The sequence below is a fragment of the Silurus meridionalis genome, chromosome 6 (assembly GCF_014805685.1).
Source record: "Silurus meridionalis isolate SWU-2019-XX chromosome 6, ASM1480568v1, whole genome shotgun sequence".
NCBI classification, from domain to species: Eukaryota; Metazoa; Chordata; class Actinopteri; order Siluriformes; family Siluridae; genus Silurus; species Silurus meridionalis.
This window is the reverse complement of record NC_060889.1, coordinates 306,097-312,096: the sequence shown is the minus strand read 5'-3', so window position 1 is coordinate 312,096 and position 6,000 is coordinate 306,097. Positions and strand designations below refer to the sequence as shown.

The 6,000-nt window shown below is 41.3% G+C and overlaps 1 long non-coding RNA gene across 1 annotated transcript; it reads left to right on the top strand.

Moving 5' to 3' along the window:
- The first annotated feature begins 4,090 nt into the window (after positions 1-4,090).
- LOC124387914 lies at positions 4,091-4,518 on the top strand. Its single transcript, XR_006926282.1, has 2 exons — positions 4,091-4,127; positions 4,291-4,518. It is a non-coding gene; the product is annotated as an uncharacterized LOC124387914 (long non-coding RNA).
- Positions 4,519-6,000: the final 1,482 nt, after the last annotated feature.

Sequence of the window (6,000 nt, the reverse complement as noted above, 5' to 3'; positions counted from 1 at the left end):
CCAGGATCTCCAGAGTGTGTACACCCTGAATAAGATATCAGTCCTTTGCAAAGCCCCATGCACAAACCCTTCACACACTCATTCACACTTTAACACAGAACTGCACACAAACTGACAGTAACTACACACACACACACACACACACACACACACACACACACACACACACACACACACACACACACACACACACACACACACACACACACACACACACACACACACACACACACACACACACACACACACACACACACACACACACACACACACACACACACACACACACACACACACACACACACACACACACACACACACACACACACACACACACACACACACACACACACACACACACACACACACACACACACACACACACACACACACACACACACACACACACACACACACACACACACACACACACACACACACACACACACACACACACACACACACACACACACACACACACACACACACACACACACACACACACACACACACACACACACACACACACACACACACACACACACACACACACACACACACACACACACACACACACACACACACACACACACACACACACACACACACACACACACACACACACACACACACACACACACACACACACACACACACACACACACACACACACACACACACACACACACACACACACACACACACACACACACACACACACACACACACACACACACACACACACACACACACACACACACACACACACACACACACACACACACACACACACACACACACACACACACACACACACACACACACACACACACACACACACACACACACACACACACACACACACACACACACACACACACACACACACACACACACACACACACACACACACACACACACACACACACACACACACACACACACACACACACACACACACACACACACACACACACACACACACACACACACACACACACACACACACACACACACACACACACACACACACACACACACACACACACACACACACACACACACACACACACACACACACACACACACACACACACACACACACACACACACACACACACACACACACACACACACACACACACACACACACACACACACACACACACACACACACACACACACACACACACACACACACACACACACACACACACACACACACACACACACACACACACACACACACACACACACACACACACACACACACACACACACACACACACACACACACACACACACACACACACACACACACACACACACACACACACACACACACACACACACACACACACACACACACACACACACACACACACACACACACACACACACACACACACACACACACACACACACACACACACACACACACACACACACACACACACACACACACACACACACACACACACACACACACACACACACACACACACACACACACACACACACACACACACACACACACACACACACACACACACACACACACACACACACACACACACACACACACACACACACACACACACACACACACACACACACACACACACACACACACACACACACACACACACACACACACACACACACACACACACACACACACACACACACACACACACACACACACACACACACACACACACACACACACACACACACACACACACACACACACACACACACACACACACACACACACACACACACACACACACACACACACACACACACACACACACACACACACACACACACACACACACACACACACACACACACACACACACACACACACACACACACACACACACACACACACACACACACACACACACACACACACACACACACACACACACACACACACACACACACACACACACACACACACACACACACACACACACACACACACACACACACACACACACACACACACACACACACACACACACACACACACACACACACACACACACACACACACACACACACACACACACACACACACACACACACACACACACACACACACACACACACACACACACACACACACACACACACACACACACACACACACACACACACACACACACACACACACACACACACACACACACACACACACACACACACACACACACACACACACACACACACACACACACACACACACACACACACACACACACACACACACACACACACACACACACACACACACACACACACACACACACACACACACACACACACACACACACACACACACACACACACACACACACACACACACACACACACACACACACACACACACACACACACACACACACACACACACACACACACACACACACACACACACTGTGTTTGCTGTCAGTAACATTGGTGACTCTGTCATGTGATGCTGTGGGTGGAGCTTCATGAACCTTTTAGAGTACAGAAAGACCTCAAAATATTTTCATTCAGCTAAAACCATTCATCATGTTCACTTTTATATTCATGTGTCTGTGGCTTTCACTAGGTGAGTTATACACTGACTTTTATTCATTCAGAACCCTTAATATTGATTTATCAGTTAAATTGTAATTATGTAAAAGTTACAAACATTATATTCTCTTCTCTATGACAGGTGACTCCATGGCAGATTCAATAGAGCCACGTTTCCCTCATAAAGTTGTAGATGAAGGTGATGATGTTACTCTGTCCTGCAACTACAAACCAACCATTTCTACTACAGATTACTACCTGCACTGGTACAGACAACATCCAAAATCTAATCCTGAGTTCCTTTTTTATATTTCTGATTCAACTGGACATAAAAGTGACTCCATTTCACCACGTCTGGATGTTGAAGTTGATAAAAATAATAAAAGAGTGGATCTGATCATCTCCTCTGCTGCTGTATCAGACTCTGCTCTATACTACTGTGCTCTGGTGCCCACAGTGACAGGAAATCCAGCTGCACTGTACAAAAACCCTGACACAGTTTTATTATTCTGCTAAACTACCTGATTGCTTTTCAATTCATATTTTACTGGATATGCTCAAATGTAGATTTGTACAGAAAGTGTAATCTTATTACAAGCAAATTCAATTAAATTTTTTTAACCAGATATGTTGTTTGCTTGAATTTACAGCATACTGAATTAATTGAACATAAAGTTATAATTACCACTGTGTTAACTTACTGTCATGAACTTGTGAATTAAGAAATGTCTTCTTTTTCCCTGTAGCCCATTATTTAGGGTGCACTGGAACATGATTGTAAAGCTGAGTGAGAAAAAAAAACCTTGGTGTAGTCATTTCTAGAAATTCAACCCCCTTCTTTAAAACACTTTCACTTTTTTTCCTCCAGAAAGTGACTTCCAACAGTTAAATGTGAACACAGTTTGTGATTGAATTTCAGCAAGACATATTGTATTTACATGAACCTGTAAGACACTAACACTCCTTATAGCACATGTAAATCTCACACAGCTGTCTGAGAAACTCACAATGTCTTTGTGCTCAATATTAGTATTAATTCCTCACGCTCTGTGTGGGAGCCTCAGAATATAAACATCATTTAAAAATCTCTAAATGGGAAATAGCGAGTATATAAACAAGCTTAAAATAGAAATTATGAAAATATTTATTCAATAAAATTATGCAGGGAAATTGCATTGAACTCATCACACCAATGTTGTACTTTTAATAGTGTATGTTGATGGTGTGTTGCCACATTAATAGGAAATATTATCATTTGCGTCCCTTCATCATAATCTTCCGAGTAAAACAGATATTATTTATGGAAGATGAAAGCTAGAAAGACTCAGTTCACTGTCACTGATTCTGTAAAGTGATGATCTGTACAATGTTACACTACAACAGCAGCACTTCCTGGGTGTGGTCTTCTAGAGACGTGTTCCCTCATGTGTAAAGTTCAGCACATACAGCACTATTATACAGAATCCTCACAGAGCTGTGTTCAGAAATGACTCAACTCTACACCTTACTGTACATAGTGAGATACACACCACTGATTCTCACTGTAGTTACAGGTAAATCATATTAATTTGTTTATTAACTTTATTATATAAAATCCATGTTTGTATTAATTAATAATTTCTTAATTTTATATCTTAGTAATTTCTTTACAAAAGCTACTTCACATTTTATTTATTTCTGTTAATATATTGGGGTTTGTTTGTTTCTTCTTTACAGCAGGCAGTTTTGCAGATAAAATTGGGCCAGCAGATAAAGATGCCAAAATCATCAGGAAAGAAACAGACACTGTTACTCTGAAATGTTCATATGAGACAAACAGTGATGAAATTGATCTTTACTGGTACAAACAAAATGCTAAAAGTGCACCACAGTATTTACTGTATAAAGGCGCAAGATCAAGATCTGGTGGTAGCACTCCTGATGATCATCGATTAGAGTCAGAAACATCCAGAGACTCTACTAAACTTATTATCAGAGGTCTAAAGCTCTCAGATTCTGCTCTCTATCACTGCGCTCTTCAAGTTGTAGCACAGTAGCACAAAGTCAGTAAAAGCCTTTACAAAAACATAACACTTGTATATAGGAAGCTTCTAAAACCACAGCAGATTAAAGGTGTTTGTTTTACCAAATTGTCAGTTAACCACAGACACAAACAACATTTGTATTAACAGATGCAGCTGAAAGAAAGATAAAATAATAATGAGGGATTAAAACTGACATTTTCATCACAGTAGTATACAAATAAGTCTACATTTTAAGCTGTACCAAAATATATTTTATGTCATTTCCAGATCTTTTGTGTCAGGAGTTACTGCTCTGCACTTTGAAGAAATACATTCATGAATATCTTTAATTTTTTTTCCCATAACCCACTATCATCAATTTCCATCTGTTTATTCATGCATTTGTTCATTTGTTCATACATGTACCTGTATATACTGTATGTACATTTGAACATCAGGTTAAAGCTGTTACTGAAGATAAGGGAATGAATGTATATGAACATTTATAGACGTGGGACTCTGATAAAATCATCAGTGAAGTAAATAAATGATGAATGAATGTACAGATGTTGGCTGCAGCTGCAGGACACTAAGCATTTGTTTATTTTGTTTATAAGGTAACAGGGTTGTATGTGATTTAACAGATTGGCGCAGAGAAATGGGAAGTTTTGGAACCAGGAGTTGGCGACCTTCAGCAATTGTATGGAACCAGTACGAGCTTGTTTGGAACCCCTTTGCCATTAGTTATTATGGATGAGTGGAGTAGTGCACAATGAGCGTTAGCTGTGAAAGCCTTTGATAAGAATGGTAATAGTGTGATTGCTGTGCAAAGGGAATTTTGGCGTCATTAGCAGTTACTATGATTGTGTCCTGTATGCTCATGTGATTATACCATGGGTGCATAATAAAAAAAAAACAACAACCAAGCGATGATGCGTGTTGTCAAATGTCGCAGTGAGGCCTCCTTTATGATGCCAGCTCCAACAGCATCAATATTCTCTGGTGTGTGGGTGATTCAACACCACCTGGGATCTAGTTTTTAAGCTGAACCTGTTTCTTTAAAATGATCAGACATCCTAACTGGATTTGCGCCACACTCCATCACAATTCTTATAAAAGGTTTTACTGTGAATGCTCATTGTGCACAACTCCACCACTCCATTATAACTAATGGTAAAGGGTTCTAACCAAAGTCCCACTGGTTCCAAGCAATTGCTGACACCCCAGGTTCTTCAAAATGTCCGTTCCCTGCACTAGTATCAGAGTAATTCTGCACTCTTGTGGTAGAATACACAGTAAGAGAGTCAGTGAAACACTTACCAGAGAAAGAGATCCCAGACTTCATGCATTTATGATTGCCTAAGATTTGGATTCTTACTGTGTATTAAATGTGGCAATTTAATTTATAATAATTGTAGATTCA